The sequence below is a fragment of the Ambystoma mexicanum genome, chromosome 7q (assembly GCF_040938575.1).
Source record: "Ambystoma mexicanum isolate Mex_15411 chromosome 7q, UKY_AmexF1_1, whole genome shotgun sequence".
Taxonomy (NCBI): domain Eukaryota; kingdom Metazoa; phylum Chordata; class Amphibia; order Caudata; family Ambystomatidae; genus Ambystoma; species Ambystoma mexicanum.
The window spans coordinates 77,243,991-77,258,274 of NC_090941.1; the positions used below are offsets into that span (position 1 = coordinate 77,243,991).

At 43.0% G+C, this 14,284-nt stretch overlaps 1 protein-coding gene across 1 annotated transcript in view; it reads left to right on the plus strand.

The window, feature by feature from the left end:
• ANOS1 (anosmin 1) overlaps positions 1-14,284 on the plus strand; it is a 426,084-nt gene that overhangs the window by 87,202 nt on the left and 324,598 nt on the right. The window lies entirely within an intron of this gene.

The following is a 14,284-nucleotide window of genomic DNA, read 5'->3' on the forward strand; positions in this document are numbered from 1 at the left end:
TTCTAAATTAGGTCAATTGACCCGAGGTCAATTGTGATAAGGTCAATTAGTATACAACCAGATAGATAGATGGATGGCTTGACAGATGGAAGAAAACAAATATAAAGAGAGATAACTAGATCATGATAGTGGGCCGGGGTGCGTTGGCGAGAGGCGACTGTGCGTTTATTTATTTATTGATGATGTACATTGCGTCGTTGCGAACATATACACTATGTGGCGCCCCCTACAGGAAAGTATGGGAGCTGATCTTCACGCCTTGGAACATTAACATTCGGAAAGTGTAAACAGAGTGTGAAAGAGCATGGTGCACAGGAGAGGGTGATGCAGGAAATGTGAAGACCGGTACCAAGAAATAATAGATGGTGGTTCCATGTCCTTTTGCCAACACCCTTTTTTTAAAGTAATTTTCAAAGAAAAAATTACTTGGAAAAATCATTTTTTTAAAAACGTTTGGGGGTCCCCGCAATCCCCTCTTTTTTCTATACTATTAGCCCTAACCGAATCCCTCACCACCCCTTTTACCCTTCCCCCTATATACATATTTCATTGAGTTTTTTCAAAGAATTCTTTTCAGTGAAAATAACTTCGGAAAAAATAACACAATACTATAAATAATAAAATACATTAAGGTACAGGTGGCAAATCCATATAAGTGCCAAAAGGATGCAGAGGGGAAATCAATATAAGTGCCCACAGGATGTAGAGATGCTCTAGGAAGTCGCCCAGATGAGCGGAGAAGAGACCAGCATGGGCGGTGTCCTAGAGGTCAAAGACTTTTTGTGTGTGTGAGCACGAGTGAGAGAATGACTGGAAAGGAGATTTAGAGGGAGTCAGATTTCAACAATGGTGAACACCGACAGACGAAGGGAGAACAATTGCACAGTTCCTCTTGTAGAGTGACATGAACAATAACTTGGTAAACACTGTGCTCTTCTGATCCTTTCTTCTCCCTCATGACTTGAAGATGCACTTGACACAATGAGTATTGTGTATTATGTATTGATTTCAGGATGAATGTTTACTGGTCTTAGGTGGTGATGAAGAAAGTGTGGCACTATGGGGTTTCTGCTCCCCATTATTATTTTACCTCTAGTATTTACCAGAAAAGTAGTATGAAAGAGCATTGTGGTAATGAAACGAACATACTTTGAACGTAGTATTATTTCTGATTTTATAGGGAGCGTAAAAGTTCCATTCAATAGGGGCCAGTGACTGTGTGCAAGTCCGTTGTGGCATGAGAAAATGACAATGCCAAAAGTCCTGGTTGCGACATTGCTTTGCTGGGCATCGGATTCGGCTCGCAGTGATGTCTGCCTGCAGGTGCAATAACCCCCTACAAAGGGTAGAGAAGATTCCAACCTGCTCCAGCGACCATGTTCTGCTGCGGACAGGGTTAGGGGAAAAACTGAACAGGAGAGCTTTCAAAACTGGTGTCATACTGCCCAGGCAATGGCATGAGGAGCGTTCAACGGGGGAGGGGGAGGAGTGCAGCATCCGGGAAGCTGTGATATGTTTTCATATTCTGCCATGGACAGTGCATATGATCTGTATCTGCTCAAGGAGGGACAATACACTGACTGGACTACCTTTCATAGTGTCTATGCTGGCCAGGACTTCTTCCACCTGGCCGTTTTTACCCAGACCAAAGGACACATTTATTGACTTCACTACAAGCTCATGAATTAACTCATCGTCTGAGAAACCTGGCACATAATGGATAATTCCAACCATTAAACCTTTAAAATGTCCTTACTTTGATCTGCTGCCTCGGTCCAACATGGAAGCAGTGATCCACATATGACTATATTTGTACTCTTGTCATGAGTATCAACTAAATGTGTTCCTGATTAACTTGAACATTGTCTAAAATGTATTATCTGCCAATATTGTAAGTAAGCTGCTGACTGTTTAGCCACTATTGTAACTACCGATATGTATGTAACCAAAGAACAATGTATGTAACCAAAGTCCAATGGAACCTAAATCACGCATACGTCCAACCTCATGCAACAGCGCCTTGATGCCTTTGGGCTTTATGTGCTCTACAAATGCAAATAAATAAATAAAATATATAATTAAGCACTAAGCCTCGAGCAGCTGGGGCATTATCACTTCAGGTAATGCCCCATGGCCCATAGATACAGGCTAGAGGGAAGCGAACCTGAAGTGGTAATGATTGCCCCCCCCCCCGCAAGACCGGGATACTAAGAGCATTTTTTTTCTGTTCTGAAACATGCTACCGTACCGGAATAGAAAAAAAATCAATTTAAAAAAATGACTGCAGGGGTTCCCTGCCCATGGTGGCCATTCAAAATGAATGGAAACGTGTAATCAAACAAAATTGTCGCTATGGAAAGGGAGAAGGGACTATGATAGCCTGTCACGGATCGGGAGCAGATGTGCTGGGGACAGAAATGTTCCCAGTGCATCTGCTCCCGAAGTGGACCAACAAGAAGGTAAGTGGGGTTGGGCGGGCGGGGAGGGGATTGCGCGGATAGGTAGGGGGCGGGAAAATACTTACCTCAATCCCCATTAGGGGAAGGTGGTATCTTCCAGCCATGTGGTGGCTCGGAGGGGGGGGGATTACCCCGTTCTGAGCCTTCTCAATGGCCGAGTGGCTGTCACACCCCCACGCATGGGCCAGAAAGGAAAGGAATTTGGGAGAGGGATTCTCGGCCGGGTAAAGCCCCGGCGAGGGCCAATCAGATTGCATGTTACTATCTGATTGTCCCTCGCTGGGTACTAATCATAGATATGAGTCTTGGTTCTTAACTGACTTGATTTAATTAACCATTTGAGTTCCAACAGGACGTGTATAGAAACATCCTTTCTTGGGTGTGGTGGGTATTCTATGTCCCCCCAAACCCCTGGGATATAAGGGGCAACATGATTGTGCCTATGGGGCTTGGGGGGGGGGGGTGACACGGTTCATTTGTCAGATATCTTGGCATTTATAGATGGGGAAACATTGATTAGCAGTGGTACAACAATCATTGGGCAGGTGGGGCTTTAGACCCCCTATAATTTTGGGCTATGTTGACTTGGCCTGGATGACCGACAGAGTGATAGCAATACACGGTGCCTGCATATGCACAGTTAACAAATGCCCACCAATTACTAATGTAAAACGTTTCATTGTTAGCTCCTGCATTCGTATGCATACATTTTTAGGCAATTGAAATCGTGATGGGGGTTAGTACTTGCATGTCAGGGGAGTGAGTGAAGGGTAGGGGGGGCAGGAGACGGCTCATTCTCACAGCAGCTCTTAAGTGTCTGGTTTCCGATGTTACAGGGAAAGTAGCCCACATCCCAATCCTATTTTGTCAGCCAGTAGCAGAAAACCGTAGCACATTAGAACCCCATTATCGCAATATAATGCGCCTATTCAATTCCTGAACTGCTTCTTAATGTACTGCAGCACACATTGTCATTTCCATAATGCCCTCCTCAACCTAAATTATCCAGAGTCACAATGTTGCAATCCTGCAGTGAAGCACATATCTGTCTATTTTTCCATAGTGCTTAACTATTAAACACATGCCCTTAGATTTCTCTGTTTCAATCATGCAGAATTATTCTAATGCTTCCACAACCTGCACTCAAAGGCTTGTTTACTCTTAAAATGCAAAGTGTTTCATTGCAAGTTAGGCAGTTCTGGTAAAACAGGCCATATTTGGAGTTGCCCCAAATTATGGATACTGAAACCCAGGAAAAAACATCTGCATTTGAGTGGAGTTAATTATCTATATAGAAATGCATTATTTGTCGGGGTATTGACCCAAGTGGTACTACTGCACGCAGTAATGACGTATGTCCCCAATGGAGTCCACTGTGACCTGAAAACTGGGAATAACCACATCCCTAAAAACTAGAGAAAATGACAATTTGTGCAAGCTGGAATGGTAATTGAGTTTGGCGGTATTCCCAACGGTAAGCTGGAAAAACCTGGAATGAGGCCCACAGTGACTCCATAAGCAAACATCCCATTTCTTTTACTTATTCAAAGCAAAAATGGCTGCGATAGGAACATGCTATTTCTTCACCCTACGCATAAGGAGTGGCTCTATAAAAACATTTAATATGTAGCAATAGAGGCGCGGTGAAGCAAGCAGAAGAAAGCATCGAATACAACCACTATCGGGTACATTCTGCAAAGATTCATCAAATCATCACAGAACAGTCCAATATGTTCTAGGCGATCTATGCCACCTACATTAAATCTATTTGTACGTGCATGCCCATATTGGTAATACATTGAGACATTTTTATGTATTTTTTATTTTTACATATATAAAGTGCACTAAACCCAAAGTCATCAAGGCGCTGTTACATCAAACCAGTTGCTCAACATGACATGTTTAAACAAGACAATACTACCAACGAGACACAAGATATCTATTTAGGCAAACAGCCAAGTTTTCAGTGACCTGCGGAAGGTCCGGTATGATGGTTCAGCTCGCAGGAACCGTGTGAGACAGTTGCACTGTGTAATATCTTGGTACCTGAAGAACACCCGGACCAGCAGGTAAGATATTAAGTAATTTTATTGTACAGTAGTACCCATGAACAACATTGGCATGTCCCCTTCAAGCCAGCATATCTCTAACTGTCAAGCATAGAACCCAGCTTCAGAGAACAACACTCCACTCATTCTGACCTCACCACATTCCATGTACAGTGTGATGTCATCACCTCATCCAAGATACATTACAACACATTGTTTAGCTGCAAAAGACGGGAAGCTCAAACCACCAGCTTCCACCCATTTGAATTTAGGATGGGTGTGGCGGTGAGCATACACTGCTCTAGTGGGTCTAGATGTTTCGGTCATTTTCTGTGAGAGCTAGATGGGGTGCCACATTGGCAAGACATCTCTGTGCGATTGATAACGTTTTGAAAAGGCTCCGTTCACGGATAGCAAGCCAGTGGGCTTTTCTTCTAGCAGCAGTGATATGTTCAAGTTCAGGGATGTTGAACGCTGCTTGCATTGTTCTGGATCACTTGCATCTTCCTGATGTGCTCTGAAGTGCCTGCAAAGAGAGCGTTGCAGTAGTCGAGCCTCGATCTGACGATGGCCCGGGCAATTGTAAGGCAACTCTCAGGGGACAGAAATGGTCTGGAGGCATTGATCAGCTTTGTAGTGTAGGCGGCAGAGGAGGCAATGGAGTTCACCTGACATGTGAGCGAGAGGGTAGAATCTAGGTAGATTCCCAGAGTCTTCACTGATGGAGAAACCGTGATCCTAATTCCGTCAATAGTGAATAAACAATATTGGGAGTCAAGTTTCTTAATCACTGCAGGTGGACCTGCCAGGAGTATCTTGGTCTTTTCATCATTAAGACACAATTGGTGAGTGGCCATCCAAGATTGAATGGTTGAGTAAACAATGTTTAAAGGCACTGCATCATCCTGATAGATGCCAGAAAGAGGGGAGTAGAATTTGGGTGCCATCAGCATAGTTTGTGTAAGATATGCCGATGGAATCCAGTAAATCGAACAAAGGTTTCGTAAAGGTACATGCTTTGATTATTATTTTGTGGGGAAAGCACTCGTTTCAAATAGCTCCCTTTCCTGATAGTGAAAATCAACTGGCCATAGAACCTTAGGGATGACAGTTTTGATCTGTGTGTAACCAGACTCCCACTCTCTGCCTCTAGCGTCATGGTGATTCATCTTCTGATAGTGTTCTTGACAATTTGCAAACCAAATTTGCACCATTTTAATTTTGTTTTTATTTAACTGAATATTTCAAAATGATGTTTACGGAAAGCAAGACAGACTTAAACATCTGTATGTGTGTGTGGCAAATTGTAGGTCACTTGAGAGGCACACAGAATGTCACTGTCAGTTTCGGACCACAATATTGGCAGCGTGAGACTATATATGAATTGTCCTTGCAACATGTGGTATGTGGGGAGCACGAAAGGCAAATTGAAGTTAAGAATACTTCAAAACATTAGAGCCCTCAGAAATATTGATTCCAACTATCCTATGGCTCTACACTTCCAGTCTCAACATGGCAGTAGATTGGAGAGTTTTTCCTTCTTTGGAATTCAGACAGTACCCAAATCACCTAGAGGTGGCAATCGGGAGTTATTGTTGAGACAATCAGAAACCAAGGCCATTTTGGACCTTGAGACCAAAAAACCGAGGGGCCACAATTTGGACGAACAGCTCTACACGTTTTTAGGTACCTAGTAGTATATATTTATGGAACTTTTTCTTTGCATTTTGTATAACATACTAGGCACCTCTAACATATTTGTGTATTGCTTTATGACCCCTATGTGTTTCTTCACCAATTGATCTCTGCCATTCTGTCCCTCTTCTCCATTTTTGCTGACGTACATCACGGGTTGTTTTTCTCATGGGATTATGAAGTTTTGATTGTATACATTTGTTTTTAGCATGATTAGTAGTAGGGTCTTTCTCTTTTAATATTTATCATTATGATGAGTATTTTTACACTGATGTTTTTTAGGATTCCTTTAGCTTTCTGACATTGTCCTACATCCTGTCTCGGACTTTTGTTTGGGTGCTTGACATGTCTCACCTGTTTTGATGCTGATATTATATATATATATATATATATATATATATATATATATATATATATATATATATATATATATTTTTTTTTTTTATTTTTTTTATTTTTTTTCTTAACTAGCTGTAGCAGGTCAGTTATGATAGCAGTGAGTTACCTCTATTGGGCATTTTATTGGTCATATGCACTTTGCATTTTATTGCCGATTAAATCTTTATCTATTCTACAGTTGTCCATGTATGCACTTTCCTATGACTTGCACTCTATCACAGAGATAAGAGTATTTTTTAGTATTTTTTAATATTTTGATACTAAGGTATTTTACTATTTTGTGATTTTTTTTTTAAAAATTCTTCTCTGATAATGTATTGTATAATTTTATGATTGACATAAACAGTATATTTAGGAATATATTAGTGCATCCATGGACGTAGAGCACTGTGCATCTTATTTTTACTATTGAAAGGACAACTTTTCTTCATCTTCCTTTCCCTTACACCCCTTTTCTCCCCCTCCTCCCATTTTTTATTTTTCCTCCCCCCCCCCCCCTTTTTTTACTTTTCCCTTTCCCCCTTACTCCCCCCCATGGTTTTTTGCTGCTAAGCACTATGCACTTTATTCTGCTGTTTAAGCACTATGCACTTTACGCTGCTATTTATTCTGCATAAGGTGGTTTTGACGTGTCCTATGTATATTTTGTACTGAGACTCGGATTATTTTTCATCCATGCATTTTCGAGACTTAAGGTGATTACGCGGCATGTTTTCATGTTTGACAGCAAATCACATGCACCACATTAAATCTGCAGGACTGAGTAGAGGAGGTGGCCAATTGTAAGCGGGTGTGTCGGTTCACGTGCAGTTGGTATTTATACATGCACGTCTCACACAGACTAGGCCCCCTTAATTTTACATATGCTATTTTGCAGTATTGGTGTGGCCGTTAAAATGCCTGCGTCTGCTGCCGCCTCCTCCCCAGTCCATTCAGCCATAGTGTTTGCGCATTTGTCGTAACATTTTGAATTGTGTAACATCTACATATTTTGTAGATGTCTGTGGTGCGCACCTTGTTTTTGGAGTATTATACTACTGTGATAGTTTTTGCTGTTACAATATGGCCGCCACATGCCCATCACTTTGCATTCATTTGTGTATGGGGACACTCTGTGTATTTTTTACGATAGAGGTTTTAAAGCATTCTTAAGGAGTCCTTTTTCAGTGTTATTCTCTACCTACATGAACAAGCGGTCAGTGTACCGCGAAACGCGTCGTTTGCCAGGCTTTCCCTTTTGATGCACTTTTACTAAATAAAGAATACTTGTGCTGCCTGGACCTGCTGTCTTGCCTCTTCATTGCTGGGACTGGACTTCTTTTCCCCGCTGCTCTCGGAGTGCTATCCGTTGGATTTGCCCTGTCACAGGGCATATTTTTCCTTTTAAAAAAAAAAAAAAAAAAAATATATATATATATATATATATATATATATATATATATATATATATATATATATATATATATATATATATACACTTCCATGTTATTCCACCAGAAGGATGTCTTTGTCCTTAGGTTGTGGGCTTAGTCAACTCCAAAGACATCAGTCCTCATGTTTCATCAGCAGCAGCCTCTTACGCATCGTCACGGTATCCAGTGATGAAGTCGCCCGGGAAAAGATTGCAGGGGGTGACATTTGCACTCCCATGAAAATCAAGCACTTTCTCCAAATATTCTAGGACTCCAGTTAGAATAGAAAAATGTACCCGTCCAAGAATATCTGGGGGTAGGCTTTTAGGGGTGTAGGGAAAAAAAGTCGCCTACCTGGTGACTTTTTCCCGGGGGACATTTTCGCATAGAACTGTTTTCACATGTAGGCCATGCAGGCATCATAGTGCCTCGTTGGCAGCTTACCACTGCAATTCCCCTTTTCTGTATTCAAGCTGCGGGGGAATTTCTGGTCCTGCAAAACAATGTTGCGAGGATTGTGACCAATGCCCCTTTTAGGTCTCCTGCTACTCGATTCCGGTGCCACTTGCAGTGGCTCCTTGTTGAAGCCAGAGTTCGTTTTAAAGTGGCAACTATTGTGCACAAAGGCATTGCTGGGAATGTCCTTCACCACCTGTCTAAAGCGCCTGCCCAATCTTCCAAGTCAACTCTGCTTGTCCCTCCCAGATTCCACCTGGTGTCGGCCAGGGGAACAAGCCTCTCTGTGAAGGATGCTAAGATTTGGAATGAGCCCCTTAGAGCTGAACCAGAGCTCTTCCATTTGAAAAATAGTCCATTTTGTCAATAACTAGCAACCTAACATTGTAGTGGCTGTTGCTTAGCATTGCCTCTGTTTTGTCAACAGCGCTGGAATGCTGCTATGTTGTTGGCACTAAAGAGCACTTAACCCAGCATAACATGACCTAACGTGCCATAGCATAGCATATGTCGTAACATATATCATAACGACACAACATAATATAACAGACACTTCAACCAAACTTTCAGGGATCAGGCTCTGCTTCGGATGGTCTTCCCGCGCTCAAAGCTCTATAACGCCAACTTTGACCATGGAAATAGCTTGATTGCAGAACAATAACAATATCTCAAATGGTCTGTAATGCGTTCAATTCCAACGCGTTACTTAATTCTTGTATAGTCAGTGAAGAGTAAAAGAGCAGCCAACACATGCCATGAAAGTAAGATGCCCCTCTAATGGGGAGATTGCTATGCGTAAGGTGGATTCTTCTACCAAGAGGCAAATTCTGTATCATCCACTATGCACTGTTCTGCAATCAACCTGCATTACACGATCAATGTTGGCATAATAGCGCTTTGAGCGTGGGTTGATAGAGGCGAATCCGCCCTTCTTGCAGTTCATCGTTGGTGACATTAGGCCTGGCCACCACCATTCTTTATCGCTGCAGTTCCTGCTTCAGGTACCCATAGGCGGCTTAGCTCGGACCATGGAATGGCCCGCTTTACCTTCACGGTTTCTGCTTGGGAGGTTACCTGGTGCCGTTGCACGGTCGCAATAGGATGCTATGCGGCACACTACTTGCTGACTACTCTGTTGCTGTGAGTTGCGGGGAGAACTTCAGGCCATTCCACTGACACATGTCAACATCTGGTGGGATAAAGGGAATCATAAAACATATGTATAACCACCAGATCAACCTAGTCTGATGATTTTGCTGTCCTCTCTGCACGTCTGGCTCTATTCTGTCTCATGCACCACTCCTGCGTTGAAATCACAGTTGCTCCTCTGCCCTATTTTCAGGCATATTTCCATGTTGCCACAGTGCTTCCTTGTCCTTCACCAGTAAGGCGTCAGTGATTGGCAGGGAGGATTCTCTCCAGAATCAAATATAAAATGCTGATCCCTTTATATTGCCCTCGGGGCTTGATCTACATAGTTGTTTATCAATGGAGAAACCCCATTGAAAAATGCTTTGTAAATCAGGTCCTCCGCGTTGACTTAATCTTCGGCTACTTTATTTGTGGTTTTATAAACTATAATACACCTGGCTTCCATAAGAAGCTGTCAGCAACAATAAGCGTTTATGAACTGTTTATTCCGCCAAAGTAACTTTGCTTCAGTATATCGTGGCATTTCTCTACCTACTCCAGGTCCCCTCAGAACTGAGGGAAGCCGAGCAGGCCAACGACACAAGGAGAACGCTTGAGCACTGCTCGTTTGTAACTTTCCGTGACGTCATTAGGGTACCACCTATTGATCAATGTACTCATCAGGAACCACTCCCATTTTTAGATTCATCGGTACTATTTCTATGAAATCTCATAAATTGCCAATAAGGTAAATGCCTTCTGAGGCTACGTGGATAAAAGCTGTCAAAACTTGGTAATACGTTGCTTGTGGTAGGTTTAGTAGCGGGGGGGGGGAGGGCACTCCTTGATTGCATTAATTTCAGTGTAGATAGTGATGTCAAGGAAGTCTATCTCTTTCACAGTAAGGTGAATGGTGAACCTGACGTGTGGGTTAAGGGACGGAGGCAGGACGCCAGGTATTTTCTTTTCCTTTGGAGTGGTGGGAAGAGAGAAAGAATTAGATGACGGATGGTGTTAGTAGACCAGGTAACTGTATTCCTTTTTTCAGGTAGTGGGGGGGGGGGGGGAAGAGACATGAGTGAGGTGAGCCGCGTTAACAAGAGTGACGCTACTGGTTAAGGACATACACGACACACGATTACAGATGTGTCATTTTGAACAAGAGTATTCACCTTGTGGATCTGATGGTATGTCATCTAAAATATGATCATACCTCCCATTCTCTATTAGATATTACTCGTATCGCCTAAGAGGAATATATCCCATTCGTTGAGTTACCCATCTCTAATTCTATGTCTTCCATATGATAGCTCATCCTTCCGTATCGTCACCACATTCCATTTATAGCTCCAAAAGGCAAAGGAGGGCAGACCGCCTCGAATATATACACATTTCACGTCAGGACCAATGACATTAAACATGATAAAGGTCACTCACGCCAACTTAGGTCGAAATAATTTGATTATGGATCTGCCCCGAAACAATTGCTGCCCGGATAATGCATGAGAGATATGAATTTTAATGTTTTGTTTTTGCCTCTGGGATGATTGAAACAGAAAACGATATCTGCAGTGATTTCCGAGCAGACATTATTTAAGTATTCGTCATTGTTACTGCCAGCGACAAAGCCTACACAAGATACAAATACTTTCTAAATTATGAAATGAGGGCTGTCTGGCATTTTGACATTGAATGACCCAATGTGCACGCAAATCACAACTTTCAATATTCAAGTGGTAGCACATTTTTGATGTAACTTCAGCGCCTCACTTCGATACAGAAATGCCAACTAACCAATCCACTAACAATTTCCCCCTCTGCATACACCTCTCAAACTCCAAACCAAACACAACCACAAACCTACAGCACAACAAACCGCATAACATCACTACATCGCGCCTTGAAACACTTGTGTATGGGCGCGTTATAAATGCCATATCATAATCATATCATACATTGCAACAACAAAACAAAAACACACATGGACTCACACAACAGTACACAGCGACTACCGGCCGCAAACACCCCAGGCCTAGCCAACGGACCCACCAGGCTGAGGCTGCCAACAGCACATCACAGCTTTCTTGCGCTTTTCCAGCCTCCTCACCTTCCCTTTCCCCTTTTCAGAGCCACCAAAGCGCCAGGAGACTACTGCGGTGGGGATAGTGCGTGGCACAAATGTCCTTACTCATTAGCCATAACACATGTTCATGATTCCAATACATGTATAAATTGCCTGAAGGAGATCACATGCGTGCTGCAATATATGTGGCCACCTTTGTAATGACATGTATGATTAAACGAAAAAAGCTGTATTTAAATTCCTATGTTGAACTTAGCTCAATAACAGGTCAAATAGCTGTGCTTTAAAGGGGATTTAAGATTGATGCTGCCGATAGTGGGGGCTGAAACACGCTTTACAATTACAGAATCGGGTTTATCCTAAAGCGAACAAGTGCAACATTGATTTTGAAATCACCTTAATTAATTTGAAATACATTAAATTTTACGGCCTATAATAATGGATTTAGTTATCAGGGGACCCAATCCATCACTAACTTATCATTCGGCTGTGGCATGAATGCAAAATGGGCCTGACCCCTGCACGGCGAGAATGAACTTACGTTCCCACGGGGAGGCCATTTGTATTCTGCCTTCGCCTCCCCCGGTCGTTGTTTCAATTTCCTCTGCGTGATTGCTGCACCTGCTAGCTTGTTTGAGGCATTGGCGCAATTCCTTAAAACAGCGCCATCTTTCATGGAGTCGTTCAAGCCATTATTTACGTGAGCCGCTCCGGCTGTCAGATGAATAGGGTAGTTGAAACGGGGACTTAAATTCTGGGTCCTGTTTTGATTCAGCTGGAATTCAAGAACCAATAGAACAAAATGCTGTTAGGCCTATACCTTTTCAATTGCCTGTTTTCTCTTTTATTGCTAGTAGCGAACATGATCTGAAACGCTGCAATTTGTCACACAAATTATTTTCTGTGTATAGGCTCTATGCTATATATGTGTTTTCATTTTTGCAGAAATGTGTGGCAATGACAGATTGCAACCCATTCTTTTATGTTCTGTTGTTGATGGCCACTATAGATCTTCTTGCAGTAGTCCCATTTCTCAAGGTTGTTGTGCCTAGTTCCCTGCTCCTATAGCTCGTTTGGCAGAGGACTCATAGATATTTGCGTTGCTTGTCGTCTTTCTGCAGCTAAAATAAACACACGGTTCTTGCCGTTATAGTCTTTCTTTTGTTTCTGTGAGATCCGATGGGGCTGTATGTGACATTCATGGAGTTAAGGTCTCTTATGATACTTGACATTCTCACCTGTCTTTAATTCCTGTAGCTGAGGTCAGGGGCGCAGAGTACGGGGGGGCTCCGGGGCCCGAGCCACCCCCCCCGGCAAAATCAAGTCGGGGCTGAGCCCCCCCCCCCGGCCAGAGAGAAGTGATGCAGCATTGATGGCCCTTTCCATCGATACTGCATCACTTCTCTCTGGCCGGGTATAATCGCGAAAATGTGTGATTAAGCCCTCGACTCTAGGACTCATTGGTGTATGGTCCTGGAGGGGAGGGCTTAGGCGCAGCGGTATTCAAACTGTGGGGCACGCCCCTCTGGTGGGCCGCAGCCTCATGCCCAGGGGGGGCGCGCACCCACAGTTTGAAAAAAAAAATGAAAAAAAAGGTTAAATGACCAAAGGGTCAGGCTGTTGCTTCATTAATAAGCAGCAGCCCAATCTACAGCCCCTGCCACACATGCTTATGCAACAGGGGTCGGGCCTTTGTGAGGTCTCAGGCTCCATTACGAGCCTATTTATGAAGACAAAAGAAAAAGCGCCCACCTTCTTTTGCCTTGATGATGGTCATCTCAGCAAAAGAATGTGTGTGCTTTTTTTGTCTTCATGAATAGCCTGAGGCCCCACAAAGGCCCTGCCTCTGTCGCACTAAGGGTGGTGGCAGCAGGGTCGGATTGGCCCCTGGCCGGGATGAAATCGTCCCTGGGGAGTAAGGGCCAGTTTCAGGCCATGCTTGGGCCGGTTTGAAAAAATTTTGGGGGAAAAATTAATTTTTTTCAAATTTATTTTTTCATTTTTTATTCTTCAAAAACCTTTCATCCTGCTTGGGTCGATATAAGTACCAACACAGGTTGGGTGATATTGTATGCATATTTGTTCTATAAAAAAGAGCTTAAGGGTAAGTGCTATACAATAACATATTATCATGTGGCCTTGGACGTCTGCTTGGAGTCACAGTAATTTGACAATATGGATCTATACACACAGATATTAATGATACATATGGTGATCCATTCTTGTATGAAATGTATATCACCTTGGTGAAATCATAACCATATTTTTCGTAATATAGTTTACTTAGGAACAATGCTATTTGATGCCACTTCCTATTTTGTCAAGGGGTGAAAGGTTGCGTTTCATCGCTTCCCGGGATGTCACTTTGGTGTGGGGTCAAATTACATCACTTTCAGTGATATCATCAGAGGTCAAGTGTCGTGAGGCGAGGGGTGGGCCACTTTTTTGAGGCGAGGGGTGGGCCACTTTGTTTTGGGTGACCAGGCTTATTTCTTGTCCCAGTCCGACCCTGGGTGGCAGCAGTGGTGTGGAACTGCTCAAGTGTCACAGAAGTGCTCGAACATATTTGGACAGAGGCAACTACTGTTTTACAAATTAAGC